At 53.5% G+C, this 27,858-nt stretch overlaps 30 non-coding genes across 30 annotated transcripts; all 30 read left to right on the top strand.

The window, feature by feature from the left end:
* Positions 1-528: 528 nt before the first annotated feature.
* On the top strand, positions 529-647 carry LOC124560117. The gene has a single exon (XR_006969031.1). It is a non-coding gene; the product is annotated as a 5S ribosomal RNA (ribosomal RNA).
* A 799-nt stretch (positions 648-1,446) lies between these two features.
* LOC124560119 lies at positions 1,447-1,565 on the top strand. The gene has a single exon (XR_006969032.1). It is a non-coding gene; the product is annotated as a 5S ribosomal RNA (ribosomal RNA).
* A 799-nt stretch (positions 1,566-2,364) lies between these two features.
* Positions 2,365-2,483, top strand: LOC124560120. The gene has a single exon (XR_006969033.1). It is a non-coding gene; the product is annotated as a 5S ribosomal RNA (ribosomal RNA).
* A 799-nt stretch (positions 2,484-3,282) lies between these two features.
* On the top strand, positions 3,283-3,401 carry LOC124560121. The gene has a single exon (XR_006969034.1). It is a non-coding gene; the product is annotated as a 5S ribosomal RNA (ribosomal RNA).
* A 799-nt stretch (positions 3,402-4,200) lies between these two features.
* Positions 4,201-4,319, top strand: LOC124560122. Its single transcript, XR_006969035.1, has one exon. It is a non-coding gene; the product is annotated as a 5S ribosomal RNA (ribosomal RNA).
* A 799-nt stretch (positions 4,320-5,118) lies between these two features.
* On the top strand, positions 5,119-5,237 carry LOC124560123. Its single transcript, XR_006969036.1, has one exon. It is a non-coding gene; the product is annotated as a 5S ribosomal RNA (ribosomal RNA).
* A 799-nt stretch (positions 5,238-6,036) lies between these two features.
* LOC124560124 lies at positions 6,037-6,155 on the top strand. The gene has a single exon (XR_006969037.1). It is a non-coding gene; the product is annotated as a 5S ribosomal RNA (ribosomal RNA).
* Positions 6,156-6,954: 799 nt separating this feature from the next.
* Positions 6,955-7,073, top strand: LOC124560125. The gene has a single exon (XR_006969038.1). It is a non-coding gene; the product is annotated as a 5S ribosomal RNA (ribosomal RNA).
* A 799-nt stretch (positions 7,074-7,872) lies between these two features.
* On the top strand, positions 7,873-7,991 carry LOC124560126. The gene has a single exon (XR_006969039.1). It is a non-coding gene; the product is annotated as a 5S ribosomal RNA (ribosomal RNA).
* Positions 7,992-8,790: 799 nt separating this feature from the next.
* On the top strand, positions 8,791-8,909 carry LOC124560128. Its single transcript, XR_006969041.1, has one exon. It is a non-coding gene; the product is annotated as a 5S ribosomal RNA (ribosomal RNA).
* A 799-nt stretch (positions 8,910-9,708) lies between these two features.
* On the top strand, positions 9,709-9,827 carry LOC124560130. Its single transcript, XR_006969042.1, has one exon. It is a non-coding gene; the product is annotated as a 5S ribosomal RNA (ribosomal RNA).
* Positions 9,828-10,626: 799 nt separating this feature from the next.
* Positions 10,627-10,745, top strand: LOC124560131. Its single transcript, XR_006969043.1, has one exon. It is a non-coding gene; the product is annotated as a 5S ribosomal RNA (ribosomal RNA).
* A 799-nt stretch (positions 10,746-11,544) lies between these two features.
* LOC124560132 lies at positions 11,545-11,663 on the top strand. Its single transcript, XR_006969044.1, has one exon. It is a non-coding gene; the product is annotated as a 5S ribosomal RNA (ribosomal RNA).
* Positions 11,664-12,462: 799 nt separating this feature from the next.
* Positions 12,463-12,581, top strand: LOC124560133. The gene has a single exon (XR_006969045.1). It is a non-coding gene; the product is annotated as a 5S ribosomal RNA (ribosomal RNA).
* Positions 12,582-13,380: 799 nt separating this feature from the next.
* Positions 13,381-13,499, top strand: LOC124560134. Its single transcript, XR_006969046.1, has one exon. It is a non-coding gene; the product is annotated as a 5S ribosomal RNA (ribosomal RNA).
* Positions 13,500-14,298: 799 nt separating this feature from the next.
* LOC124560135 lies at positions 14,299-14,417 on the top strand. Its single transcript, XR_006969047.1, has one exon. It is a non-coding gene; the product is annotated as a 5S ribosomal RNA (ribosomal RNA).
* A 799-nt stretch (positions 14,418-15,216) lies between these two features.
* LOC124560136 lies at positions 15,217-15,335 on the top strand. Its single transcript, XR_006969048.1, has one exon. It is a non-coding gene; the product is annotated as a 5S ribosomal RNA (ribosomal RNA).
* Positions 15,336-16,134: 799 nt separating this feature from the next.
* On the top strand, positions 16,135-16,253 carry LOC124560137. The gene has a single exon (XR_006969049.1). It is a non-coding gene; the product is annotated as a 5S ribosomal RNA (ribosomal RNA).
* A 799-nt stretch (positions 16,254-17,052) lies between these two features.
* On the top strand, positions 17,053-17,171 carry LOC124560138. The gene has a single exon (XR_006969050.1). It is a non-coding gene; the product is annotated as a 5S ribosomal RNA (ribosomal RNA).
* Positions 17,172-17,970: 799 nt separating this feature from the next.
* LOC124560141 lies at positions 17,971-18,089 on the top strand. The gene has a single exon (XR_006969052.1). It is a non-coding gene; the product is annotated as a 5S ribosomal RNA (ribosomal RNA).
* Positions 18,090-18,889: 800 nt separating this feature from the next.
* Positions 18,890-19,008, top strand: LOC124560142. Its single transcript, XR_006969053.1, has one exon. It is a non-coding gene; the product is annotated as a 5S ribosomal RNA (ribosomal RNA).
* A 799-nt stretch (positions 19,009-19,807) lies between these two features.
* On the top strand, positions 19,808-19,926 carry LOC124560143. The gene has a single exon (XR_006969054.1). It is a non-coding gene; the product is annotated as a 5S ribosomal RNA (ribosomal RNA).
* Positions 19,927-20,725: 799 nt separating this feature from the next.
* On the top strand, positions 20,726-20,844 carry LOC124560144. Its single transcript, XR_006969055.1, has one exon. It is a non-coding gene; the product is annotated as a 5S ribosomal RNA (ribosomal RNA).
* A 799-nt stretch (positions 20,845-21,643) lies between these two features.
* On the top strand, positions 21,644-21,762 carry LOC124560145. Its single transcript, XR_006969056.1, has one exon. It is a non-coding gene; the product is annotated as a 5S ribosomal RNA (ribosomal RNA).
* A 799-nt stretch (positions 21,763-22,561) lies between these two features.
* On the top strand, positions 22,562-22,680 carry LOC124560146. Its single transcript, XR_006969057.1, has one exon. It is a non-coding gene; the product is annotated as a 5S ribosomal RNA (ribosomal RNA).
* Positions 22,681-23,479: 799 nt separating this feature from the next.
* Positions 23,480-23,598, top strand: LOC124560147. The gene has a single exon (XR_006969058.1). It is a non-coding gene; the product is annotated as a 5S ribosomal RNA (ribosomal RNA).
* Positions 23,599-24,397: 799 nt separating this feature from the next.
* On the top strand, positions 24,398-24,516 carry LOC124560148. The gene has a single exon (XR_006969059.1). It is a non-coding gene; the product is annotated as a 5S ribosomal RNA (ribosomal RNA).
* Positions 24,517-25,315: 799 nt separating this feature from the next.
* On the top strand, positions 25,316-25,434 carry LOC124560149. The gene has a single exon (XR_006969060.1). It is a non-coding gene; the product is annotated as a 5S ribosomal RNA (ribosomal RNA).
* Positions 25,435-26,233: 799 nt separating this feature from the next.
* LOC124560150 lies at positions 26,234-26,352 on the top strand. Its single transcript, XR_006969061.1, has one exon. It is a non-coding gene; the product is annotated as a 5S ribosomal RNA (ribosomal RNA).
* Positions 26,353-27,151: 799 nt separating this feature from the next.
* On the top strand, positions 27,152-27,270 carry LOC124560153. Its single transcript, XR_006969063.1, has one exon. It is a non-coding gene; the product is annotated as a 5S ribosomal RNA (ribosomal RNA).
* The last annotated feature ends 588 nt before the right edge of the window (positions 27,271-27,858 follow it).

Raw genomic sequence — 27,858 nt, forward strand, 5'->3', positions numbered from 1 at the left:
TTTGGTTTGTAATCATGACTTTATTCCTTAGTCGTCTCGTCTCGTCCCGCAGACGTTTGTCGTGCTTGCGCTGTCATATGGACCACGACCCGAGCGGCAGCGAGCGGCAGTCGAGCAAAGTCGGGACAAGTCGGGACGGGGACAGGGACAGGAATGGTGCGAATGCACTGCAAACTACGCAGACACCTGGTGTGAGGCGCGGCGAGGCGAGGAAGCCCACATCGCTACCAGTGGCGCCCTCCAGCACGACACTGCACCACCCCGTACAGGCCCTCCGCTGGACACCAGGGACAAGATGCGTCCTCCGCTAGTGCCGAAGGCTGCACGCGCCCAGCGAATGACAGGAGGTGCAACGAGCAGCAGTGCGTCTCACACACGCGGCGGTGGGGCGCGCTCCCCGCACGCGTCCTCGAGGAACTGGCTGTTGCGGAAGGAAGTGCTTTCGTCAAATGCGGCGGAAAACTAACATTTTGTGTGTTGGGAAAAAAGCCGAACGCGAATTCTGCCGTGGTCCTACATTAGATGCGCGCCAACGGCCATACCATGATGGATACACCGGTTCTCGTCCGATCACCGAAGTTAAGCATCATTGGGCCCAGTTAGTACTTGGATGGGTGACCACCTGGGAAACCTGGGTGCTGTTGGCTACCTTCCTTTTTTTTTTTTTCGTTTTGGTATTATGTCGCTACCCCTGCCAGCCCAATTTTCAAACTACCTTTCTGTTGTGACAAAGATGCTTCCTTATGCCTTTTAAACTACTGTAATGGTACGAAAATGCAGTAATTAACTCGGTTTGAGGGAGAATGTGCTAACCAAGTTTGCCAAGAAGACTTTGAAAACGACAAAACAGTACGAATCGGCAGGTGATTTCTGAAATAGCTCACCGCCTATTGTTGTGTAGGAGTGTAGAGTTCCAAATTTGGTTTGTAATCATGACTTTATTCCTTAGTCGTCTCGTCTCGTCCCGCAGACGTTTGTCGTGCTTGCGCTGTCATATGGACCACGACCCGAGCGGCAGCGAGCGGCAGTCGAGCAAAGTCGGGACAAGTCGGGACGGGGACAGGGACAGGAATGGTGCGAATGCACTGCAAACTACGCAGACACCTGGTGTGAGGCGCGGCGAGGCGAGGAAGCCCACATCGCTACCAGTGGCGCCCTCCAGCACGACACTGCACCACCCCGTACAGGCCCTCCGCTGGACACCAGGGACAAGATGCGTCCTCCGCTAGTGCCGAAGGCTGCACGCGCCCAGCGAATGACAGGAGGTGCAACGAGCAGCAGTGCGTCTCACACACGCGGCGGTGGGGCGCGCTCCCCGCACGCGTCCTCGAGGAACTGGCTGTTGCGGAAGGAAGTGCTTTCGTCAAATGCGGCGGAAAACTAACATTTTGTGTGTTGGGAAAAAAGCCGAACGCGAATTCTGCCGTGGTCCTACATTAGATGCGCGCCAACGGCCATACCATGATGGATACACCGGTTCTCGTCCGATCACCGAAGTTAAGCATCATTGGGCCCAGTTAGTACTTGGATGGGTGACCACCTGGGAAACCTGGGTGCTGTTGGCTACCTTCCTTTTTTTTTTTTTCGTTTTGGTATTATGTCGCTACCCCTGCCAGCCCAATTTTCAAACTACCTTTCTGTTGTGACAAAGAAGCTTCCTTATGCCTTTTAAACTACTGTAATGGTACGAAAATGCAGTAATTAACTCGGTTTGAGGGAGAATGTGCTAACCAAGTTTGCCAAGAAGACTTTGAAAACGACAAAACAGTACGAATCGGCAGGTGATTTCTGAAATAGCTCACCGCCTATTGTTGTGTAGGAGTGTAGAGTTCCAAATTTGGTTTGTAATCATGACTTTATTCCTTAGTCGTCTCGTCTCGTCCCGCAGACGTTTGTCGTGCTTGCGCTGTCATATGGACCACGACCCGAGCGGCAGCGAGCGGCAGTCGAGCAAAGTCGGGACAAGTCGGGACGGGGACAGGGACAGGAATGGTGCGAATGCACTGCAAACTACGCAGACACCTGGTGTGAGGCGCGGCGAGGCGAGGAAGCCCACATCGCTACCAGTGGCGCCCTCCAGCACGACACTGCACCACCCCGTACAGGCCCTCCGCTGGACACCAGGGACAAGATGCGTCCTCCGCTAGTGCCGAAGGCTGCACGCGCCCAGCGAATGACAGGAGGTGCAACGAGCAGCAGTGCGTCTCACACACGCGGCGGTGGGGCGCGCTCCCCGCACGCGTCCTCGAGGAACTGGCTGTTGCGGAAGGAAGTGCTTTCGTCAAATGCGGCGGAAAACTAACATTTTGTGTGTTGGGAAAAAAGCCGAACGCGAATTCTGCCGTGGTCCTACATTAGATGCGCGCCAACGGCCATACCATGATGGATACACCGGTTCTCGTCCGATCACCGAAGTTAAGCATCATTGGGCCCAGTTAGTACTTGGATGGGTGACCACCTGGGAAACCTGGGTGCTGTTGGCTACCTTCCTTTTTTTTTTTTTCGTTTTGGTATTATGTCGCTACCCCTGCCAGCCCAATTTTCAAACTACCTTTCTGTTGTGACAAAGATGCTTCCTTATGCCTTTTAAACTACTGTAATGGTACGAAAATGCAGTAATTAACTCGGTTTGAGGGAGAATGTGCTAACCAAGTTTGCCAAGAAGACTTTGAAAACGACAAAACAGTACGAATCGGCAGGTGATTTCTGAAATAGCTCACCGCCTATTGTTGTGTAGGAGTGTAGAGTTCCAAATTTGGTTTGTAATCATGACTTTATTCCTTAGTCGTCTCGTCTCGTCCCGCAGACGTTTGTCGTGCTTGCGCTGTCATATGGACCACGACCCGAGCGGCAGCGAGCGGCAGTCGAGCAAAGTCGGGACAAGTCGGGACGGGGACAGGGACAGGAATGGTGCGAATGCACTGCAAACTACGCAGACACCTGGTGTGAGGCGCGGCGAGGCGAGGAAGCCCACATCGCTACCAGTGGCGCCCTCCAGCACGACACTGCACCACCCCGTACAGGCCCTCCGCTGGACACCAGGGACAAGATGCGTCCTCCGCTAGTGCCGAAGGCTGCACGCGCCCAGCGAATGACAGGAGGTGCAACGAGCAGCAGTGCGTCTCACACACGCGGCGGTGGGGCGCGCTCCCCGCACGCGTCCTCGAGGAACTGGCTGTTGCGGAAGGAAGTGCTTTCGTCAAATGCGGCGGAAAACTAACATTTTGTGTGTTGGGAAAAAAGCCGAACGCGAATTCTGCCGTGGTCCTACATTAGATGCGCGCCAACGGCCATACCATGATGGATACACCGGTTCTCGTCCGATCACCGAAGTTAAGCATCATTGGGCCCAGTTAGTACTTGGATGGGTGACCACCTGGGAAACCTGGGTGCTGTTGGCTACCTTCCTTTTTTTTTTTTTCGTTTTGGTATTATGTCGCTACCCCTGCCAGCCCAATTTTCAAACTACCTTTCTGTTGTGACAAAGATGCTTCCTTATGCCTTTTAAACTACTGTAATGGTACGAAAATGCAGTAATTAACTCGGTTTGAGGGAGAATGTGCTAACCAAGTTTGCCAAGAAGACTTTGAAAACGACAAAACAGTACGAATCGGCAGGTGATTTCTGAAATAGCTCACCGCCTATTGTTGTGTAGGAGTGTAGAGTTCCAAATTTGGTTTGTAATCATGACTTTATTCCTTAGTCGTCTCGTCTCGTCCCGCAGACGTTTGTCGTGCTTGCGCTGTCATATGGACCACGACCCGAGCGGCAGCGAGCGGCAGTCGAGCAAAGTCGGGACAAGTCGGGACGGGGACAGGGACAGGAATGGTGCGAATGCACTGCAAACTACGCAGACACCTGGTGTGAGGCGCGGCGAGGCGAGGAAGCCCACATCGCTACCAGTGGCGCCCTCCAGCACGACACTGCACCACCCCGTACAGGCCCTCCGCTGGACACCAGGGACAAGATGCGTCCTCCGCTAGTGCCGAAGGCTGCACGCGCCCAGCGAATGACAGGAGGTGCAACGAGCAGCAGTGCGTCTCACACACGCGGCGGTGGGGCGCGCTCCCCGCACGCGTCCTCGAGGAACTGGCTGTTGCGGAAGGAAGTGCTTTCGTCAAATGCGGCGGAAAACTAACATTTTGTGTGTTGGGAAAAAAGCCGAACGCGAATTCTGCCGTGGTCCTACATTAGATGCGCGCCAACGGCCATACCATGATGGATACACCGGTTCTCGTCCGATCACCGAAGTTAAGCATCATTGGGCCCAGTTAGTACTTGGATGGGTGACCACCTGGGAAACCTGGGTGCTGTTGGCTACCTTCCTTTTTTTTTTTTTCGTTTTGGTATTATGTCGCTACCCCTGCCAGCCCAATTTTCAAACTACCTTTCTGTTGTGACAAAGATGCTTCCTTATGCCTTTTAAACTACTGTAATGGTACGAAAATGCAGTAATTAACTCGGTTTGAGGGAGAATGTGCTAACCAAGTTTGCCAAGAAGACTTTGAAAACGACAAAACAGTACGAATCGGCAGGTGATTTCTGAAATAGCTCACCGCCTATTGTTGTGTAGGAGTGTAGAGTTCCAAATTTGGTTTGTAATCATGACTTTATTCCTTAGTCGTCTCGTCTCGTCCCGCAGACGTTTGTCGTGCTTGCGCTGTCATATGGACCACGACCCGAGCGGCAGCGAGCGGCAGTCGAGCAAAGTCGGGACAAGTCGGGACGGGGACAGGGACAGGAATGGTGCGAATGCACTGCAAACTACGCAGACACCTGGTGTGAGGCGCGGCGAGGCGAGGAAGCCCACATCGCTACCAGTGGCGCCCTCCAGCACGACACTGCACCACCCCGTACAGGCCCTCCGCTGGACACCAGGGACAAGATGCGTCCTCCGCTAGTGCCGAAGGCTGCACGCGCCCAGCGAATGACAGGAGGTGCAACGAGCAGCAGTGCGTCTCACACACGCGGCGGTGGGGCGCGCTCCCCGCACGCGTCCTCGAGGAACTGGCTGTTGCGGAAGGAAGTGCTTTCGTCAAATGCGGCGGAAAACTAACATTTTGTGTGTTGGGAAAAAAGCCGAACGCGAATTCTGCCGTGGTCCTACATTAGATGCGCGCCAACGGCCATACCATGATGGATACACCGGTTCTCGTCCGATCACCGAAGTTAAGCATCATTGGGCCCAGTTAGTACTTGGATGGGTGACCACCTGGGAAACCTGGGTGCTGTTGGCTACCTTCCTTTTTTTTTTTTTCGTTTTGGTATTATGTCGCTACCCCTGCCAGCCCAATTTTCAAACTACCTTTCTGTTGTGACAAAGATGCTTCCTTATGCCTTTTAAACTACTGTAATGGTACGAAAATGCAGTAATTAACTCGGTTTGAGGGAGAATGTGCTAACCAAGTTTGCCAAGAAGACTTTGAAAACGACAAAACAGTACGAATCGGCAGGTGATTTCTGAAATAGCTCACCGCCTATTGTTGTGTAGGAGTGTAGAGTTCCAAATTTGGTTTGTAATCATGACTTTATTCCTTAGTCGTCTCGTCTCGTCCCGCAGACGTTTGTCGTGCTTGCGCTGTCATATGGACCACGACCCGAGCGGCAGCGAGCGGCAGTCGAGCAAAGTCGGGACAAGTCGGGACGGGGACAGGGACAGGAATGGTGCGAATGCACTGCAAACTACGCAGACACCTGGTGTGAGGCGCGGCGAGGCGAGGAAGCCCACATCGCTACCAGTGGCGCCCTCCAGCACGACACTGCACCACCCCGTACAGGCCCTCCGCTGGACACCAGGGACAAGATGCGTCCTCCGCTAGTGCCGAAGGCTGCACGCGCCCAGCGAATGACAGGAGGTGCAACGAGCAGCAGTGCGTCTCACACACGCGGCGGTGGGGCGCGCTCCCCGCACGCGTCCTCGAGGAACTGGCTGTTGCGGAAGGAAGTGCTTTCGTCAAATGCGGCGGAAAACTAACATTTTGTGTGTTGGGAAAAAAGCCGAACGCGAATTCTGCCGTGGTCCTACATTAGATGCGCGCCAACGGCCATACCATGATGGATACACCGGTTCTCGTCCGATCACCGAAGTTAAGCATCATTGGGCCCAGTTAGTACTTGGATGGGTGACCACCTGGGAAACCTGGGTGCTGTTGGCTACCTTCCTTTTTTTTTTTTTCGTTTTGGTATTATGTCGCTACCCCTGCCAGCCCAATTTTCAAACTACCTTTCTGTTGTGACAAAGATGCTTCCTTATGCCTTTTAAACTACTGTAATGGTACGAAAATGCAGTAATTAACTCGGTTTGAGGGAGAATGTGCTAACCAAGTTTGCCAAGAAGACTTTGAAAACGACAAAACAGTACGAATCGGCAGGTGATTTCTGAAATAGCTCACCGCCTATTGTTGTGTAGGAGTGTAGAGTTCCAAATTTGGTTTGTAATCATGACTTTATTCCTTAGTCGTCTCGTCTCGTCCCGCAGACGTTTGTCGTGCTTGCGCTGTCATATGGACCACGACCCGAGCGGCAGCGAGCGGCAGTCGAGCAAAGTCGGGACAAGTCGGGACGGGGACAGGGACAGGAATGGTGCGAATGCACTGCAAACTACGCAGACACCTGGTGTGAGGCGCGGCGAGGCGAGGAAGCCCACATCGCTACCAGTGGCGCCCTCCAGCACGACACTGCACCACCCCGTACAGGCCCTCCGCTGGACACCAGGGACAAGATGCGTCCTCCGCTAGTGCCGAAGGCTGCACGCGCCCAGCGAATGACAGGAGGTGCAACGAGCAGCAGTGCGTCTCACACACGCGGCGGTGGGGCGCGCTCCCCGCACGCGTCCTCGAGGAACTGGCTGTTGCGGAAGGAAGTGCTTTCGTCAAATGCGGCGGAAAACTAACATTTTGTGTGTTGGGAAAAAAGCCGAACGCGAATTCTGCCGTGGTCCTACATTAGATGCGCGCCAACGGCCATACCATGATGGATACACCGGTTCTCGTCCGATCACCGAAGTTAAGCATCATTGGGCCCAGTTAGTACTTGGATGGGTGACCACCTGGGAAACCTGGGTGCTGTTGGCTACCTTCCTTTTTTTTTTTTTCGTTTTGGTATTATGTCGCTACCCCTGCCAGCCCAATTTTCAAACTACCTTTCTGTTGTGACAAAGATGCTTCCTTATGCCTTTTAAACTACTGTAATGGTACGAAAATGCAGTAATTAACTCGGTTTGAGGGAGAATGTGCTAACCAAGTTTGCCAAGAAGACTTTGAAAACGACAAAACAGTACGAATCGGCAGGTGATTTCTGAAATAGCTCACCGCCTATTGTTGTGTAGGAGTGTAGAGTTCCAAATTTGGTTTGTAATCATGACTTTATTCCTTAGTCGTCTCGTCTCGTCCCGCAGACGTTTGTCGTGCTTGCGCTGTCATATGGACCACGACCCGAGCGGCAGCGAGCGGCAGTCGAGCAAAGTCGGGACAAGTCGGGACGGGGACAGGGACAGGAATGGTGCGAATGCACTGCAAACTACGCAGACACCTGGTGTGAGGCGCGGCGAGGCGAGGAAGCCCACATCGCTACCAGTGGCGCCCTCCAGCACGACACTGCACCACCCCGTACAGGCCCTCCGCTGGACACCAGGGACAAGATGCGTCCTCCGCTAGTGCCGAAGGCTGCACGCGCCCAGCGAATGACAGGAGGTGCAACGAGCAGCAGTGCGTCTCACACACGCGGCGGTGGGGCGCGCTCCCCGCACGCGTCCTCGAGGAACTGGCTGTTGCGGAAGGAAGTGCTTTCGTCAAATGCGGCGGAAAACTAACATTTTGTGTGTTGGGAAAAAAGCCGAACGCGAATTCTGCCGTGGTCCTACATTAGATGCGCGCCAACGGCCATACCATGATGGATACACCGGTTCTCGTCCGATCACCGAAGTTAAGCATCATTGGGCCCAGTTAGTACTTGGATGGGTGACCACCTGGGAAACCTGGGTGCTGTTGGCTACCTTCCTTTTTTTTTTTTTCGTTTTGGTATTATGTCGCTACCCCTGCCAGCCCAATTTTCAAACTACCTTTCTGTTGTGACAAAGATGCTTCCTTATGCCTTTTAAACTACTGTAATGGTACGAAAATGCAGTAATTAACTCGGTTTGAGGGAGAATGTGCTAACCAAGTTTGCCAAGAAGACTTTGAAAACGACAAAACAGTACGAATCGGCAGGTGATTTCTGAAATAGCTCACCGCCTATTGTTGTGTAGGAGTGTAGAGTTCCAAATTTGGTTTGTAATCATGACTTTATTCCTTAGTCGTCTCGTCTCGTCCCGCAGACGTTTGTCGTGCTTGCGCTGTCATATGGACCACGACCCGAGCGGCAGCGAGCGGCAGTCGAGCAAAGTCGGGACAAGTCGGGACGGGGACAGGGACAGGAATGGTGCGAATGCACTGCAAACTACGCAGACACCTGGTGTGAGGCGCGGCGAGGCGAGGAAGCCCACATCGCTACCAGTGGCGCCCTCCAGCACGACACTGCACCACCCCGTACAGGCCCTCCGCTGGACACCAGGGACAAGATGCGTCCTCCGCTAGTGCCGAAGGCTGCACGCGCCCAGCGAATGACAGGAGGTGCAACGAGCAGCAGTGCGTCTCACACACGCGGCGGTGGGGCGCGCTCCCCGCACGCGTCCTCGAGGAACTGGCTGTTGCGGAAGGAAGTGCTTTCGTCAAATGCGGCGGAAAACTAACATTTTGTGTGTTGGGAAAAAAGCCGAACGCGAATTCTGCCGTGGTCCTACATTAGATGCGCGCCAACGGCCATACCATGATGGATACACCGGTTCTCGTCCGATCACCGAAGTTAAGCATCATTGGGCCCAGTTAGTACTTGGATGGGTGACCACCTGGGAAACCTGGGTGCTGTTGGCTACCTTCCTTTTTTTTTTTTTCGTTTTGGTATTATGTCGCTACCCCTGCCAGCCCAATTTTCAAACTACCTTTCTGTTGTGACAAAGATGCTTCCTTATGCCTTTTAAACTACTGTAATGGTACGAAAATGCAGTAATTAACTCGGTTTGAGGGAGAATGTGCTAACCAAGTTTGCCAAGAAGACTTTGAAAACGACAAAACAGTACGAATCGGCAGGTGATTTCTGAAATAGCTCACCGCCTATTGTTGTGTAGGAGTGTAGAGTTCCAAATTTGGTTTGTAATCATGACTTTATTCCTTAGTCGTCTCGTCTCGTCCCGCAGACGTTTGTCGTGCTTGCGCTGTCATATGGACCACGACCCGAGCGGCAGCGAGCGGCAGTCGAGCAAAGTCGGGACAAGTCGGGACGGGGACAGGGACAGGAATGGTGCGAATGCACTGCAAACTACGCAGACACCTGGTGTGAGGCGCGGCGAGGCGAGGAAGCCCACATCGCTACCAGTGGCGCCCTCCAGCACGACACTGCACCACCCCGTACAGGCCCTCCGCTGGACACCAGGGACAAGATGCGTCCTCCGCTAGTGCCGAAGGCTGCACGCGCCCAGCGAATGACAGGAGGTGCAACGAGCAGCAGTGCGTCTCACACACGCGGCGGTGGGGCGCGCTCCCCGCACGCGTCCTCGAGGAACTGGCTGTTGCGGAAGGAAGTGCTTTCGTCAAATGCGGCGGAAAACTAACATTTTGTGTGTTGGGAAAAAAGCCGAACGCGAATTCTGCCGTGGTCCTACATTAGATGCGCGCCAACGGCCATACCATGATGGATACACCGGTTCTCGTCCGATCACCGAAGTTAAGCATCATTGGGCCCAGTTAGTACTTGGATGGGTGACCACCTGGGAAACCTGGGTGCTGTTGGCTACCTTCCTTTTTTTTTTTTTCGTTTTGGTATTATGTCGCTACCCCTGCCAGCCCAATTTTCAAACTACCTTTCTGTTGTGACAAAGATGCTTCCTTATGCCTTTTAAACTACTGTAATGGTACGAAAATGCAGTAATTAACTCGGTTTGAGGGAGAATGTGCTAACCAAGTTTGCCAAGAAGACTTTGAAAACGACAAAACAGTACGAATCGGCAGGTGATTTCTGAAATAGCTCACCGCCTATTGTTGTGTAGGAGTGTAGAGTTCCAAATTTGGTTTGTAATCATGACTTTATTCCTTAGTCGTCTCGTCTCGTCCCGCAGACGTTTGTCGTGCTTGCGCTGTCATATGGACCACGACCCGAGCGGCAGCGAGCGGCAGTCGAGCAAAGTCGGGACAAGTCGGGACGGGGACAGGGACAGGAATGGTGCGAATGCACTGCAAACTACGCAGACACCTGGTGTGAGGCGCGGCGAGGCGAGGAAGCCCACATCGCTACCAGTGGCGCCCTCCAGCACGACACTGCACCACCCCGTACAGGCCCTCCGCTGGACACCAGGGACAAGATGCGTCCTCCGCTAGTGCCGAAGGCTGCACGCGCCCAGCGAATGACAGGAGGTGCAACGAGCAGCAGTGCGTCTCACACACGCGGCGGTGGGGCGCGCTCCCCGCACGCGTCCTCGAGGAACTGGCTGTTGCGGAAGGAAGTGCTTTCGTCAAATGCGGCGGAAAACTAACATTTTGTGTGTTGGGAAAAAAGCCGAACGCGAATTCTGCCGTGGTCCTACATTAGATGCGCGCCAACGGCCATACCATGATGGATACACCGGTTCTCGTCCGATCACCGAAGTTAAGCATCATTGGGCCCAGTTAGTACTTGGATGGGTGACCACCTGGGAAACCTGGGTGCTGTTGGCTACCTTCCTTTTTTTTTTTTTCGTTTTGGTATTATGTCGCTACCCCTGCCAGCCCAATTTTCAAACTACCTTTCTGTTGTGACAAAGATGCTTCCTTATGCCTTTTAAACTACTGTAATGGTACGAAAATGCAGTAATTAACTCGGTTTGAGGGAGAATGTGCTAACCAAGTTTGCCAAGAAGACTTTGAAAACGACAAAACAGTACGAATCGGCAGGTGATTTCTGAAATAGCTCACCGCCTATTGTTGTGTAGGAGTGTAGAGTTCCAAATTTGGTTTGTAATCATGACTTTATTCCTTAGTCGTCTCGTCTCGTCCCGCAGACGTTTGTCGTGCTTGCGCTGTCATATGGACCACGACCCGAGCGGCAGCGAGCGGCAGTCGAGCAAAGTCGGGACAAGTCGGGACGGGGACAGGGACAGGAATGGTGCGAATGCACTGCAAACTACGCAGACACCTGGTGTGAGGCGCGGCGAGGCGAGGAAGCCCACATCGCTACCAGTGGCGCCCTCCAGCACGACACTGCACCACCCCGTACAGGCCCTCCGCTGGACACCAGGGACAAGATGCGTCCTCCGCTAGTGCCGAAGGCTGCACGCGCCCAGCGAATGACAGGAGGTGCAACGAGCAGCAGTGCGTCTCACACACGCGGCGGTGGGGCGCGCTCCCCGCACGCGTCCTCGAGGAACTGGCTGTTGCGGAAGGAAGTGCTTTCGTCAAATGCGGCGGAAAACTAACATTTTGTGTGTTGGGAAAAAAGCCGAACGCGAATTCTGCCGTGGTCCTACATTAGATGCGCGCCAACGGCCATACCATGATGGATACACCGGTTCTCGTCCGATCACCGAAGTTAAGCATCATTGGGCCCAGTTAGTACTTGGATGGGTGACCACCTGGGAAACCTGGGTGCTGTTGGCTACCTTCCTTTTTTTTTTTTTCGTTTTGGTATTATGTCGCTACCCCTGCCAGCCCAATTTTCAAACTACCTTTCTGTTGTGACAAAGATGCTTCCTTATGCCTTTTAAACTACTGTAATGGTACGAAAATGCAGTAATTAACTCGGTTTGAGGGAGAATGTGCTAACCAAGTTTGCCAAGAAGACTTTGAAAACGACAAAACAGTACGAATCGGCAGGTGATTTCTGAAATAGCTCACCGCCTATTGTTGTGTAGGAGTGTAGAGTTCCAAATTTGGTTTGTAATCATGACTTTATTCCTTAGTCGTCTCGTCTCGTCCCGCAGACGTTTGTCGTGCTTGCGCTGTCATATGGACCACGACCCGAGCGGCAGCGAGCGGCAGTCGAGCAAAGTCGGGACAAGTCGGGACGGGGACAGGGACAGGAATGGTGCGAATGCACTGCAAACTACGCAGACACCTGGTGTGAGGCGCGGCGAGGCGAGGAAGCCCACATCGCTACCAGTGGCGCCCTCCAGCACGACACTGCACCACCCCGTACAGGCCCTCCGCTGGACACCAGGGACAAGATGCGTCCTCCGCTAGTGCCGAAGGCTGCACGCGCCCAGCGAATGACAGGAGGTGCAACGAGCAGCAGTGCGTCTCACACACGCGGCGGTGGGGCGCGCTCCCCGCACGCGTCCTCGAGGAACTGGCTGTTGCGGAAGGAAGTGCTTTCGTCAAATGCGGCGGAAAACTAACATTTTGTGTGTTGGGAAAAAAGCCGAACGCGAATTCTGCCGTGGTCCTACATTAGATGCGCGCCAACGGCCATACCATGATGGATACACCGGTTCTCGTCCGATCACCGAAGTTAAGCATCATTGGGCCCAGTTAGTACTTGGATGGGTGACCACCTGGGAAACCTGGGTGCTGTTGGCTACCTTCCTTTTTTTTTTTTTCGTTTTGGTATTATGTCGCTACCCCTGCCAGCCCAATTTTCAAACTACCTTTCTGTTGTGACAAAGATGCTTCCTTATGCCTTTTAAACTACTGTAATGGTACGAAAATGCAGTAATTAACTCGGTTTGAGGGAGAATGTGCTAACCAAGTTTGCCAAGAAGACTTTGAAAACGACAAAACAGTACGAATCGGCAGGTGATTTCTGAAATAGCTCACCGCCTATTGTTGTGTAGGAGTGTAGAGTTCCAAATTTGGTTTGTAATCATGACTTTATTCCTTAGTCGTCTCGTCTCGTCCCGCAGACGTTTGTCGTGCTTGCGCTGTCATATGGACCACGACCCGAGCGGCAGCGAGCGGCAGTCGAGCAAAGTCGGGACAAGTCGGGACGGGGACAGGGACAGGAATGGTGCGAATGCACTGCAAACTACGCAGACACCTGGTGTGAGGCGCGGCGAGGCGAGGAAGCCCACATCGCTACCAGTGGCGCCCTCCAGCACGACACTGCACCACCCCGTACAGGCCCTCCGCTGGACACCAGGGACAAGATGCGTCCTCCGCTAGTGCCGAAGGCTGCACGCGCCCAGCGAATGACAGGAGGTGCAACGAGCAGCAGTGCGTCTCACACACGCGGCGGTGGGGCGCGCTCCCCGCACGCGTCCTCGAGGAACTGGCTGTTGCGGAAGGAAGTGCTTTCGTCAAATGCGGCGGAAAACTAACATTTTGTGTGTTGGGAAAAAAGCCGAACGCGAATTCTGCCGTGGTCCTACATTAGATGCGCGCCAACGGCCATACCATGATGGATACACCGGTTCTCGTCCGATCACCGAAGTTAAGCATCATTGGGCCCAGTTAGTACTTGGATGGGTGACCACCTGGGAAACCTGGGTGCTGTTGGCTACCTTCCTTTTTTTTTTTTTCGTTTTGGTATTATGTCGCTACCCCTGCCAGCCCAATTTTCAAACTACCTTTCTGTTGTGACAAAGATGCTTCCTTATGCCTTTTAAACTACTGTAATGGTACGAAAATGCAGTAATTAACTCGGTTTGAGGGAGAATGTGCTAACCAAGTTTGCCAAGAAGACTTTGAAAACGACAAAACAGTACGAATCGGCAGGTGATTTCTGAAATAGCTCACCGCCTATTGTTGTGTAGGAGTGTAGAGTTCCAAATTTGGTTTGTAATCATGACTTTATTCCTTAGTCGTCTCGTCTCGTCCCGCAGACGTTTGTCGTGCTTGCGCTGTCATATGGACCACGACCCGAGCGGCAGCGAGCGGCAGTCGAGCAAAGTCGGGACAAGTCGGGACGGGGACAGGGACAGGAATGGTGCGAATGCACTGCAAACTACGCAGACACCTGGTGTGAGGCGCGGCGAGGCGAGGAAGCCCACATCGCTACCAGTGGCGCCCTCCAGCACGACACTGCACCACCCCGTACAGGCCCTCCGCTGGACACCAGGGACAAGATGCGTCCTCCGCTAGTGCCGAAGGCTGCACGCGCCCAGCGAATGACAGGAGGTGCAACGAGCAGCAGTGCGTCTCACACACGCGGCGGTGGGGCGCGCTCCCCGCACGCGTCCTCGAGGAACTGGCTGTTGCGGAAGGAAGTGCTTTCGTCAAATGCGGCGGAAAACTAACATTTTGTGTGTTGGGAAAAAAGCCGAACGCGAATTCTGCCGTGGTCCTACATTAGATGCGCGCCAACGGCCATACCATGATGGATACACCGGTTCTCGTCCGATCACCGAAGTTAAGCATCATTGGGCCCAGTTAGTACTTGGATGGGTGACCACCTGGGAAACCTGGGTGCTGTTGGCTACCTTCCTTTTTTTTTTTTTCGTTTTGGTATTATGTCGCTACCCCTGCCAGCCCAATTTTCAAACTACCTTTCTGTTGTGACAAAGATGCTTCCTTATGCCTTTTAAACTACTGTAATGGTACGAAAATGCAGTAATTAACTCGGTTTGAGGGAGAATGTGCTAACCAAGTTTGCCAAGAAGACTTTGAAAACGACAAAACAGTACGAATCGGCAGGTGATTTCTGAAATAGCTCACCGCCTATTGTTGTGTAGGAGTGTAGAGTTCCAAATTTGGTTTGTAATCATGACTTTATTCCTTAGTCGTCTCGTCTCGTCCCGCAGACGTTTGTCGTGCTTGCGCTGTCATATGGACCACGACCCGAGCGGCAGCGAGCGGCAGTCGAGCAAAGTCGGGACAAGTCGGGACGGGGACAGGGACAGGAATGGTGCGAATGCACTGCAAACTACGCAGACACCTGGTGTGAGGCGCGGCGAGGCGAGGAAGCCCACATCGCTACCAGTGGCGCCCTCCAGCACGACACTGCACCACCCCGTACAGGCCCTCCGCTGGACACCAGGGACAAGATGCGTCCTCCGCTAGTGCCGAAGGCTGCACGCGCCCAGCGAATGACAGGAGGTGCAACGAGCAGCAGTGCGTCTCACACACGCGGCGGTGGGGCGCGCTCCCCGCACGCGTCCTCGAGGAACTGGCTGTTGCGGAAGGAAGTGCTTTCGTCAAATGCGGCGGAAAACTAACATTTTGTGTGTTGGGAAAAAAGCCGAACGCGAATTCTGCCGTGGTCCTACATTAGATGCGCGCCAACGGCCATACCATGATGGATACACCGGTTCTCGTCCGATCACCGAAGTTAAGCATCATTGGGCCCAGTTAGTACTTGGATGGGTGACCACCTGGGAAACCTGGGTGCTGTTGGCTACCTTCCTTTTTTTTTTTTTCGTTTTGGTATTATGTCGCTACCCCTGCCAGCCCAATTTTCAAACTACCTTTCTGTTGTGACAAAGATGCTTCCTTATGCCTTTTAAACTACTGTAATGGTACGAAAATGCAGTAATTAACTCGGTTTGAGGGAGAATGTGCTAACCAAGTTTGCCAAGAAGACTTTGAAAACGACAAAACAGTACGAATCGGCAGGTGATTTCTGAAATAGCTCACCGCCTATTGTTGTGTAGGAGTGTAGAGTTCCAAATTTGGTTTGTAATCATGACTTTATTCCTTAGTCGTCTCGTCTCGTCCCGCAGACGTTTGTCGTGCTTGCGCTGTCATATGGACCACGACCCGAGCGGCAGCGAGCGGCAGTCGAGCAAAGTCGGGACAAGTCGGGACGGGGACAGGGACAGGAATGGTGCGAATGCACTGCAAACTACGCAGACACCTGGTGTGAGGCGCGGCGAGGCGAGGAAGCCCACATCGCTACCAGTGGCGCCCTCCAGCACGACACTGCACCACCCCGTACAGGCCCTCCGCTGGACACCAGGGACAAGATGCGTCCTCCGCTAGTGCCGAAGGCTGCACGCGCCCAGCGAATGACAGGAGGTGCAACGAGCAGCAGTGCGTCTCACACACGCGGCGGTGGGGCGCGCTCCCCGCACGCGTCCTCGAGGAACTGGCTGTTGCGGAAGGAAGTGCTTTCGTCAAATGCGGCGGAAAACTAACATTTTGTGTGTTGGGAAAAAAGCCGAACGCGAATTCTGCCGTGGTCCTACATTAGATGCGCGCCAACGGCCATACCATGATGGATACACCGGTTCTCGTCCGATCACCGAAGTTAAGCATCATTGGGCCCAGTTAGTACTTGGATGGGTGACCACCTGGGAAACCTGGGTGCTGTTGGCTACCTTCCTTTTTTTTTTTTTCGTTTTGGTATTATGTCGCTACCCCTGCCAGCCCAATTTTCAAACTACCTTTCTGTTGTGACAAAGATGCTTCCTTATGCCTTTTAAACTACTGTAATGGTACGAAAATGCAGTAATTAACTCGGTTTGAGGGAGAATGTGCTAACCAAGTTTGCCAAGAAGACTTTGAAAACGACAAAACAGTACGAATCGGCAGGTGATTTCTGAAATAGCTCACCGCCTATTGTTGTGTAGGAGTGTAGAGTTCCAAATTTGGTTTGTAATCATGACTTTATTCCTTAGTCGTCTCGTCTCGTCCCGCAGACGTTTGTCGTGCTTGCGCTGTCATATGGACCACGACCCGAGCGGCAGCGAGCGGCAGTCGAGCAAAGTCGGGACAAGTCGGGACGGGGACAGGGACAGGAATGGTGCGAATGCACTGCAAACTACGCAGACACCTGGTGTGAGGCGCGGCGAGGCGAGGAAGCCCACATCGCTACCAGTGGCGCCCTCCAGCACGACACTGCACCACCCCGTACAGGCCCTCCGCTGGACACCAGGGACAAGATGCGTCCTCCGCTAGTGCCGAAGGCTGCACGCGCCCAGCGAATGACAGGAGGTGCAACGAGCAGCAGTGCGTCTCACACACGCGGCGGTGGGGCGCGCTCCCCGCACGCGTCCTCGAGGAACTGGCTGTTGCGGAAGGAAGTGCTTTCGTCAAATGCGGCGGAAAACTAACATTTTGTGTGTTGGGAAAAAAGCCGAACGCGAATTCTGCCGTGGTCCTACATTAGATGCGCGCCAACGGCCATACCATGATGGATACACCGGTTCTCGTCCGATCACCGAAGTTAAGCATCATTGGGCCCAGTTAGTACTTGGATGGGTGACCACCTGGGAAACCTGGGTGCTGTTGGCTACCTTCCTTTTTTTTTTTTTCGTTTTGGTATTATGTCGCTACCCCTGCCAGCCCAATTTTCAAACTACCTTTCTGTTGTGACAAAGATGCTTCCTTATGCCTTTTAAACTACTGTAATGGTACGAAAATGCAGTAATTAACTCGGTTTGAGGGAGAATGTGCTAACCAAGTTTGCCAAGAAGACTTTGAAAACGACAAAACAGTACGAATCGGCAGGTGATTTCTGAAATAGCTCACCGCCTATTGTTGTGTAGGAGTGTAGAGTTCCAAATTTGGTTTGTAATCATGACTTTATTCCTTAGTCGTCTCGTCTCGTCCCGCAGACGTTTGTCGTGCTTGCGCTGTCATATGGACCACGACCCGAGCGGCAGCGAGCGGCAGTCGAGCAAAGTCGGGACAAGTCGGGACGGGGACAGGGACAGGAATGGTGCGAATGCACTGCAAACTACGCAGACACCTGGTGTGAGGCGCGGCGAGGCGAGGAAGCCCACATCGCTACCAGTGGCGCCCTCCAGCACGACACTGCACCACCCCGTACAGGCCCTCCGCTGGACACCAGGGACAAGATGCGTCCTCCGCTAGTGCCGAAGGCTGCACGCGCCCAGCGAATGACAGGAGGTGCAACGAGCAGCAGTGCGTCTCACACACGCGGCGGTGGGGCGCGCTCCCCGCACGCGTCCTCGAGGAACTGGCTGTTGCGGAAGGAAGTGCTTTCGTCAAATGCGGCGGAAAACTAACATTTTGTGTGTTGGGAAAAAAGCCGAACGCGAATTCTGCCGTGGTCCTACATTAGATGCGCGCCAACGGCCATACCATGATGGATACACCGGTTCTCGTCCGATCACCGAAGTTAAGCATCATTGGGCCCAGTTAGTACTTGGATGGGTGACCACCTGGGAAACCTGGGTGCTGTTGGCTACCTTCCTTTTTTTTTTTTTCGTTTTGGTATTATGTCGCTACCCCTGCCAGCCCAATTTTCAAACTACCTTTCTGTTGTGACAAAGATGCTTCCTTATGCCTTTTAAACTACTGTAATGGTACGAAAATGCAGTAATTAACTCGGTTTGAGGGAGAATGTGCTAACCAAGTTTGCCAAGAAGACTTTGAAAACGACAAAACAGTACGAATCGGCAGGTGATTTCTGAAATAGCTCACCGCCTATTGTTGTGTAGGAGTGTAGAGTTCCAAATTTGGTTTGTAATCATGACTTTATTCCTTAGTCGTCTCGTCTCGTCCCGCAGACGTTTGTCGTGCTTGCGCTGTCATATGGACCACGACCCGAGCGGCAGCGAGCGGCAGTCGAGCAAAGTCGGGACAAGTCGGGACGGGGACAGGGACAGGAATGGTGCGAATGCACTGCAAACTACGCAGACACCTGGTGTGAGGCGCGGCGAGGCGAGGAAGCCCACATCGCTACCAGTGGCGCCCTCCAGCACGACACTGCACCACCCCGTACAGGCCCTCCGCTGGACACCAGGGACAAGATGCGTCCTCCGCTAGTGCCGAAGGCTGCACGCGCCCAGCGAATGACAGGAGGTGCAACGAGCAGCAGTGCGTCTCACACACGCGGCGGTGGGCGCGCGCTCCCCGCACGCGTCCTCGAGGAACTGGCTGTTGCGGAAGGAAGTGCTTTCGTCAAATGCGGCGGAAAACTAACATTTTGTGTGTTGGGAAAAAAGCCGAACGCGAATTCTGCCGTGGTCCTACATTAGATGCGCGCCAACGGCCATACCATGATGGATACACCGGTTCTCGTCCGATCACCGAAGTTAAGCATCATTGGGCCCAGTTAGTACTTGGATGGGTGACCACCTGGGAAACCTGGGTGCTGTTGGCTACCTTCCTTTTTTTTTTTTTCGTTTTGGTATTATGTCGCTACCCCTGCCAGCCCAATTTTCAAACTACCTTTCTGTTGTGACAAAGATGCTTCCTTATGCCTTTTAAACTACTGTAATGGTACGAAAATGCAGTAATTAACTCGGTTTGAGGGAGAATGTGCTAACCAAGTTTGCCAAGAAGACTTTGAAAACGACAAAACAGTACGAATCGGCAGGTGATTTCTGAAATAGCTCACCGCCTATTGTTGTGTAGGAGTGTAGAGTTCCAAATTTGGTTTGTAATCATGACTTTATTCCTTAGTCGTCTCGTCTCGTCCCGCAGACGTTTGTCGTGCTTGCGCTGTCATATGGACCACGACCCGAGCGGCAGCGAGCGGCAGTCGAGCAAAGTCGGGACAAGTCGGGACGGGGACAGGGACAGGAATGGTGCGAATGCACTGCAAACTACGCAGACACCTGGTGTGAGGCGCGGCGAGGCGAGGAAGCCCACATCGCTACCAGTGGCGCCCTCCAGCACGACACTGCACCACCCCGTACAGGCCCTCCGCTGGACACCAGGGACAAGATGCGTCCTCCGCTAGTGCCGAAGGCTGCACGCGCCCAGCGAATGACAGGAGGTGCAACGAGCAGCAGTGCGTCTCACACACGCGGCGGTGGGGCGCGCTCCCCGCACGCGTCCTCGAGGAACTGGCTGTTGCGGAAGGAAGTGCTTTCGTCAAATGCGGCGGAAAACTAACATTTTGTGTGTTGGGAAAAAAGCCGAACGCGAATTCTGCCGTGGTCCTACATTAGATGCGCGCCAACGGCCATACCATGATGGATACACCGGTTCTCGTCCGATCACCGAAGTTAAGCATCATTGGGCCCAGTTAGTACTTGGATGGGTGACCACCTGGGAAACCTGGGTGCTGTTGGCTACCTTCCTTTTTTTTTTTTTCGTTTTGGTATTATGTCGCTACCCCTGCCAGCCCAATTTTCAAACTACCTTTCTGTTGTGACAAAGATGCTTCCTTATGCCTTTTAAACTACTGTAATGGTACGAAAATGCAGTAATTAACTCGGTTTGAGGGAGAATGTGCTAACCAAGTTTGCCAAGAAGACTTTGAAAACGACAAAACAGTACGAATCGGCAGGTGATTTCTGAAATAGCTCACCGCCTATTGTTGTGTAGGAGTGTAGAGTTCCAAATTTGGTTTGTAATCATGACTTTATTCCTTAGTCGTCTCGTCTCGTCCCGCAGACGTTTGTCGTGCTTGCGCTGTCATATGGACCACGACCCGAGCGGCAGCGAGCGGCAGTCGAGCAAAGTCGGGACAAGTCGGGACGGGGACAGGGACAGGAATGGTGCGAATGCACTGCAAACTACGCAGACACCTGGTGTGAGGCGCGGCGAGGCGAGGAAGCCCACATCGCTACCAGTGGCGCCCTCCAGCACGACACTGCACCACCCCGTACAGGCCCTCCGCTGGACACCAGGGACAAGATGCGTCCTCCGCTAGTGCCGAAGGCTGCACGCGCCCAGCGAATGACAGGAGGTGCAACGAGCAGCAGTGCGTCTCACACACGCGGCGGTGGGGCGCGCTCCCCGCACGCGTCCTCGAGGAACTGGCTGTTGCGGAAGGAAGTGCTTTCGTCAAATGCGGCGGAAAACTAACATTTTGTGTGTTGGGAAAAAAGCCGAACGCGAATTCTGCCGTGGTCCTACATTAGATGCGCGCCAACGGCCATACCATGATGGATACACCGGTTCTCGTCCGATCACCGAAGTTAAGCATCATTGGGCCCAGTTAGTACTTGGATGGGTGACCACCTGGGAAACCTGGGTGCTGTTGGCTACCTTCCTTTTTTTTTTTTTCGTTTTGGTATTATGTCGCTACCCCTGCCAGCCCAATTTTCAAACTACCTTTCTGTTGTGACAAAGATGCTTCCTTATGCCTTTTAAACTACTGTAATGGTACGAAAATGCAGTAATTAACTCGGTTTGAGGGAGAATGTGCTAACCAAGTTTGCCAAGAAGACTTTGAAAACGACAAAACAGTACGAATCGGCAGGTGATTTCTGAAATAGCTCACCGCCTATTGTTGTGTAGGAGTGTAGAGTTCCAAATTTGGTTTGTAATCATGACTTTATTCCTTAGTCGTCTCGTCTCGTCCCGCAGACGTTTGTCGTGCTTGCGCTGTCATATGGACCACGACCCGAGCGGCAGCGAGCGGCAGTCGAGCAAAGTCGGGACAAGTCGGGACGGGGACAGGGACAGGAATGGTGCGAATGCACTGCAAACTACGCAGACACCTGGTGTGAGGCGCGGCGAGGCGAGGAAGCCCACATCGCTACCAGTGGCGCCCTCCAGCACGACACTGCACCACCCCGTACAGGCCCTCCGCTGGACACCAGGGACAAGATGCGTCCTCCGCTAGTGCCGAAGGCTGCACGCGCCCAGCGAATGACAGGAGGTGCAACGAGCAGCAGTGCGTCTCACACACGCGGCGGTGGGGCGCGCTCCCCGCACGCGTCCTCGAGGAACTGGCTGTTGCGGAAGGAAGTGCTTTCGTCAAATGCGGCGGAAAACTAACATTTTGTGTGTTGGGAAAAAAGCCGAACGCGAATTCTGCCGTGGTCCTACATTAGATGCGCGCCAACGGCCATACCATGATGGATACACCGGTTCTCGTCCGATCACCGAAGTTAAGCATCATTGGGCCCAGTTAGTACTTGGATGGGTGACCACCTGGGAAACCTGGGTGCTGTTGGCTACCTTCCTTTTTTTTTTTTTCGTTTTGGTATTATGTCGCTACCCCTGCCAGCCCAATTTTCAAACTACCTTTCTGTTGTGACAAAGATGCTTCCTTATGCCTTTTAAACTACTGTAATGGTACGAAAATGCAGTAATTAACTCGGTTTGAGGGAGAATGTGCTAACCAAGTTTGCCAAGAAGACTTTGAAAACGACAAAACAGTACGAATCGGCAGGTGATTTCTGAAATAGCTCACCGCCTATTGTTGTGTAGGAGTGTAGAGTTCCAAATTTGGTTTGTAATCATGACTTTATTCCTTAGTCGTCTCGTCTCGTCCCGCAGACGTTTGTCGTGCTTGCGCTGTCATATGGACCACGACCCGAGCGGCAGCGAGCGGCAGTCGAGCAAAGTCGGGACAAGTCGGGACGGGGACAGGGACAGGAATGGTGCGAATGCACTGCAAACTACGCAGACACCTGGTGTGAGGCGCGGCGAGGCGAGGAAGCCCACATCGCTACCAGTGGCGCCCTCCAGCACGACACTGCACCACCCCGTACAGGCCCTCCGCTGGACACCAGGGACAAGATGCGTCCTCCGCTAGTGCCGAAGGCTGCACGCGCCCAGCGAATGACAGGAGGTGCAACGAGCAGCAGTGCGTCTCACACACGCGGCGGTGGGGCGCGCTCCCCGCACGCGTCCTCGAGGAACTGGCTGTTGCGGAAGGAAGTGCTTTCGTCAAATGCGGCGGAAAACTAACATTTTGTGTGTTGGGAAAAAAGCCGAACGCGAATTCTGCCGTGGTCCTACATTAGATGCGCGCCAACGGCCATACCATGATGGATACACCGGTTCTCGTCCGATCACCGAAGTTAAGCATCATTGGGCCCAGTTAGTACTTGGATGGGTGACCACCTGGGAAACCTGGGTGCTGTTGGCTACCTTCCTTTTTTTTTTTTTCGTTTTGGTATTATGTCGCTACCCCTGCCAGCCCAATTTTCAAACTACCTTTCTGTTGTGACAAAGATGCTTCCTTATGCCTTTTAAACTACTGTAATGGTACGAAAATGCAGTAATTAACTCGGTTTGAGGGAGAATGTGCTAACCAAGTTTGCCAAGAAGACTTTGAAAACGACAAAACAGTACGAATCGGCAGGTGATTTCTGAAATAGCTCACCGCCTATTGTTGTGTAGGAGTGTAGAGTTCCAAATTTGGTTTGTAATCATGACTTTATTCCTTAGTCGTCTCGTCTCGTCCCGCAGACGTTTGTCGTGCTTGCGCTGTCATATGGACCACGACCCGAGCGGCAGCGAGCGGCAGTCGAGCAAAGTCGGGACAAGTCGGGACGGGGACAGGGACAGGAATGGTGCGAATGCACTGCAAACTACGCAGACACCTGGTGTGAGGCGCGGCGAGGCGAGGAAGCCCACATCGCTACCAGTGGCGCCCTCCAGCACGACACTGCACCACCCCGTACAGGCCCTCCGCTGGACACCAGGGACAAGATGCGTCCTCCGCTAGTGCCGAAGGCTGCACGCGCCCAGCGAATGACAGGAGGTGCAACGAGCAGCAGTGCGTCTCACACACGCGGCGGTGGGGCGCGCTCCCCGCACGCGTCCTCGAGGAACTGGCTGTTGCGGAAGGAAGTGCTTTCGTCAAATGCGGCGGAAAACTAACATTTTGTGTGTTGGGAAAAAAGCCGAACGCGAATTCTGCCGTGGTCCTACATTAGATGCGCGCCAACGGCCATACCATGATGGATACACCGGTTCTCGTCCGATCACCGAAGTTAAGCATCATTGGGCCCAGTTAGTACTTGGATGGGTGACCACCTGGGAAACCTGGGTGCTGTTGGCTACCTTCCTTTTTTTTTTTTTCGTTTTGGTATTATGTCGCTACCCCTGCCAGCCCAATTTTCAAACTACCTTTCTGTTGTGACAAAGATGCTTCCTTATGCCTTTTAAACTACTGTAATGGTACGAAAATGCAGTAATTAACTCGGTTTGAGGGAGAATGTGCTAACCAAGTTTGCCAAGAAGACTTTGAAAACGACAAAACAGTACGAATCGGCAGGTGATTTCTGAAATAGCTCACCGCCTATTGTTGTGTAGGAGTGTAGAGTTCCAAATTTGGTTTGTAATCATGACTTTATTCCTTAGTCGTCTCGTCTCGTCCCGCAGACGTTTGTCGTGCTTGCGCTGTCATATGGACCACGACCCGAGCGGCAGCGAGCGGCAGTCGAGCAAAGTCGGGACAAGTCGGGACGGGGACAGGGACAGGAATGGTGCGAATGCACTGCAAACTACGCAGACACCTGGTGTGAGGCGCGGCGAGGCGAGGAAGCCCACATCGCTACCAGTGGCGCCCTCCAGCACGACACTGCACCACCCCGTACAGGCCCTCCGCTGGACACCAGGGACAAGATGCGTCCTCCGCTAGTGCCGAAGGCTGCACGCGCCCAGCGAATGACAGGAGGTGCAACGAGCAGCAGTGCGTCTCACACACGCGGCGGTGGGGCGCGCTCCCCGCACGCGTCCTCGAGGAACTGGCTGTTGCGGAAGGAAGTGCTTTCGTCAAATGCGGCGGAAAACTAACATTTTGTGTGTTGGGAAAAAAGCCGAACGCGAATTCTGCCGTGGTCCTACATTAGATGCGCGCCAACGGCCATACCATGATGGATACACCGGTTCTCGTCCGATCACCGAAGTTAAGCATCATTGGGCCCAGTTAGTACTTGGATGGGTGACCACCTGGGAAACCTGGGTGCTGTTGGCTACCTTCCTTTTTTTTTTTTTCGTTTTGGTATTATGTCGCTACCCCTGCCAGCCCAATTTTCAAACTACCTTTCTGTTGTGACAAAGATGCTTCCTTATGCCTTTTAAACTACTGTAATGGTACGAAAATGCAGTAATTAACTCGGTTTGAGGGAGAATGTGCTAACCAAGTTTGCCAAGAAGACTTTGAAAACGACAAAACAGTACGAATCGGCAGGTGATTTCTGAAATAGCTCACCGCCTATTGTTGTGTAGGAGTGTAGAGTTCCAAATTTGGTTTGTAATCATGACTTTATTCCTTAGTCGTCTCGTCTCGTCCCGCAGACGTTTGTCGTGCTTGCGCTGTCATATGGACCACGACCCGAGCGGCAGCGAGCGGCAGTCGAGCAAAGTCGGGACAAGTCGGGACGGGGACAGGGACAGGAATGGTGCGAATGCACTGCAAACTACGCAGACACCTGGTGTGAGGCGCGGCGAGGCGAGGAAGCCCACATCGCTACCAGTGGCGCCCTCCAGCACGACACTGCACCACCCCGTACAGGCCCTCCGCTGGACACCAGGGACAAGATGCGTCCTCCGCTAGTGCCGAAGGCTGCACGCGCCCAGCGAATGACAGGAGGTGCAACGAGCAGCAGTGCGTCTCACACACGCGGCGGTGGGGCGCGCTCCCCGCACGCGTCCTCGAGGAACTGGCTGTTGCGGAAGGAAGTGCTTTCGTCAAATGCGGCGGAAAACTAACATTTTGTGTGTTGGGAAAAAAGCCGAACGCGAATTCTGCCGTGGTCCTACATTAGATGCGCGCCAACGGCCATACCATGATGGATACACCGGTTCTCGTCCGATCACCGAAGTTAAGCATCATTGGGCCCAGTTAGTACTTGGATGGGTGACCACCTGGGAAACCTGGGTGCTGTTGGCTACCTTCCTTTTTTTTTTTTTCGTTTTGGTATTATGTCGCTACCCCTGCCAGCCCAATTTTCAAACTACCTTTCTGTTGTGACAAAGATGCTTCCTTATGCCTTTTAAACTACTGTAATGGTACGAAAATGCAGTAATTAACTCGGTTTGAGGGAGAATGTGCTAACCAAGTTTGCCAAGAAGACTTTGAAAACGACAAAACAGTACGAATCGGCAGGTGATTTCTGAAATAGCTCACCGCCTATTGTTGTGTAGGAGTGTAGAGTTCCAAATTTGGTTTGTAATCATGACTTTATTCCTTAGTCGTCTCGTCTCGTCCCGCAGACGTTTGTCGTGCTTGCGCTGTCATATGGACCACGACCCGAGCGGCAGCGAGCGGCAGTCGAGCAAAGTCGGGACAAGTCGGGACGGGGACAGGGACAGGAATGGTGCGAATGCACTGCAAACTACGCAGACACCTGGTGTGAGGCGCGGCGAGGCGAGGAAGCCCACATCGCTACCAGTGGCGCCCTCCAGCACGACACTGCACCACCCCGTACAGGCCCTCCGCTGGACACCAGGGACAAGATGCGTCCTCCGCTAGTGCCGAAGGCTGCACGCGCCCAGCGAATGACAGGAGGTGCAACGAGCAGCAGTGCGTCTCACACACGCGGCGGTGGGGCGCGCTCCCCGCACGCGTCCTCGAGGAACTGGCTGTTGCGGAAGGAAGTGCTTTCGTCAAATGCGGCGGAAAACTAACATTTTGTGTGTTGGGAAAAAAGCCGAACGCGAATTCTGCCGTGGTCCTACATTAGATGCGCGCCAACGGCCATACCATGATGGATACACCGGTTCTCGTCCGATCACCGAAGTTAAGCATCATTGGGCCCAGTTAGTACTTGGATGGGTGACCACCTGGGAAACCTGGGTGCTGTTGGCTACCTTCCTTTTTTTTTTTTTCGTTTTGGTATTATGTCGCTACCCCTGCCAGCCCAATTTTCAAACTACCTTTCTGTTGTGACAAAGATGCTTCCTTATGCCTTTTAAACTACTGTAATGGTACGAAAATGCAGTAATTAACTCGGTTTGAGGGAGAATGTGCTAACCAAGTTTGCCAAGAAGACTTTGAAAACGACAAAACAGTACGAATCGGCAGGTGATTTCTGAAATAGCTCACCGCCTATTGTTGTGTAGGAGTGTAGAGTTCCAAATTTGGTTTGTAATCATGACTTTATTCCTTAGTCGTCTCGTCTCGTCCCGCAGACGTTTGTCGTGCTTGCGCTGTCATATGGACCACGACCCGAGCGGCAGCGAGCGGCAGTCGAGCAAAGTCGGGACAAGTCGGGACGGGGACAGGGACAGGAATGGTGCGAATGCACTGCAAACTACGCAGACACCTGGTGTGAGGCGCGGCGAGGCGAGGAAGCCCACATCGCTACCAGTGGCGCCCTCCAGCACGACACTGCACCACCCCGTACAGGCCCTCCGCTGGACACCAGGGACAAGATGCGTCCTCCGCTAGTGCCGAAGGCTGCACGCGCCCAGCGAATGACAGGAGGTGCAACGAGCAGCAGTGCGTCTCACACACGCGGCGGTGGGGCGCGCTCCCCGCACGCGTCCTCGAGGAACTGGCTGTTGCGGAAGGAAGTGCTTTCGTCAAATGCGGCGGAAAACTAACATTTTGTGTGTTGGGAAAAAAGCCGAACGCGAATTCTGCCGTGGTCCTACATTAGATGCGCGCCAACGGCCATACCATGATGGATACACCGGTTCTCGTCCGATCACCGAAGTTAAGCATCATTGGGCCCAGTTAGTACTTGGATGGGTGACCACCTGGGAAACCTGGGTGCTGTTGGCTACCTTCCTTTTTTTTTTTTCGTTTTGGTATTATGTCGCTACCCCTGCCAGCCCAATTTTCAAACTACCTTTCTGTTGTGACAAAGATGCTTCCTTATGCCTTTTAAACTACTGTAATGGTACGAAAATGCAGTAATTAACTCGGTTTGAGGGAGAATGTGCTAACCAAGTTTGCCAAGAAGACTTTGAAAACGACAAAACAGTACGAATCGGCAGGTGATTTCTGAAATAGCTCACCGCCTATTGTTGTGTAGGAGTGTAGAGTTCCAAATTTGGTTTGTAATCATGACTTTATTCCTTAGTCGTCTCGTCTCGTCCCGCAGACGTTTGTCGTGCTTGCGCTGTCATATGGACCACGACCCGAGCGGCAGCGAGCGGCAGTCGAGCAAAGTCGGGACAAGTCGGGACGGGGACAGGGACAGGAATGGTGCGAATGCACTGCAAACTACGCAGACACCTGGTGTGAGGCGCGGCGAGGCGAGGAAGCCCACATCGCTACCAGTGGCGCCCTCCAGCACGACACTGCACCACCCCGTACAGGCCCTCCGCTGGACACCAGGGACAAGATGCGTCCTCCGCTAGTGCCGAA

This window comes from Schistocerca americana, unplaced genomic scaffold, assembly GCF_021461395.2.
Source record: "Schistocerca americana isolate TAMUIC-IGC-003095 unplaced genomic scaffold, iqSchAmer2.1 HiC_scaffold_1068, whole genome shotgun sequence".
Lineage (NCBI taxonomy): Eukaryota > Metazoa > Arthropoda > Insecta > Orthoptera > Acrididae > Schistocerca > Schistocerca americana.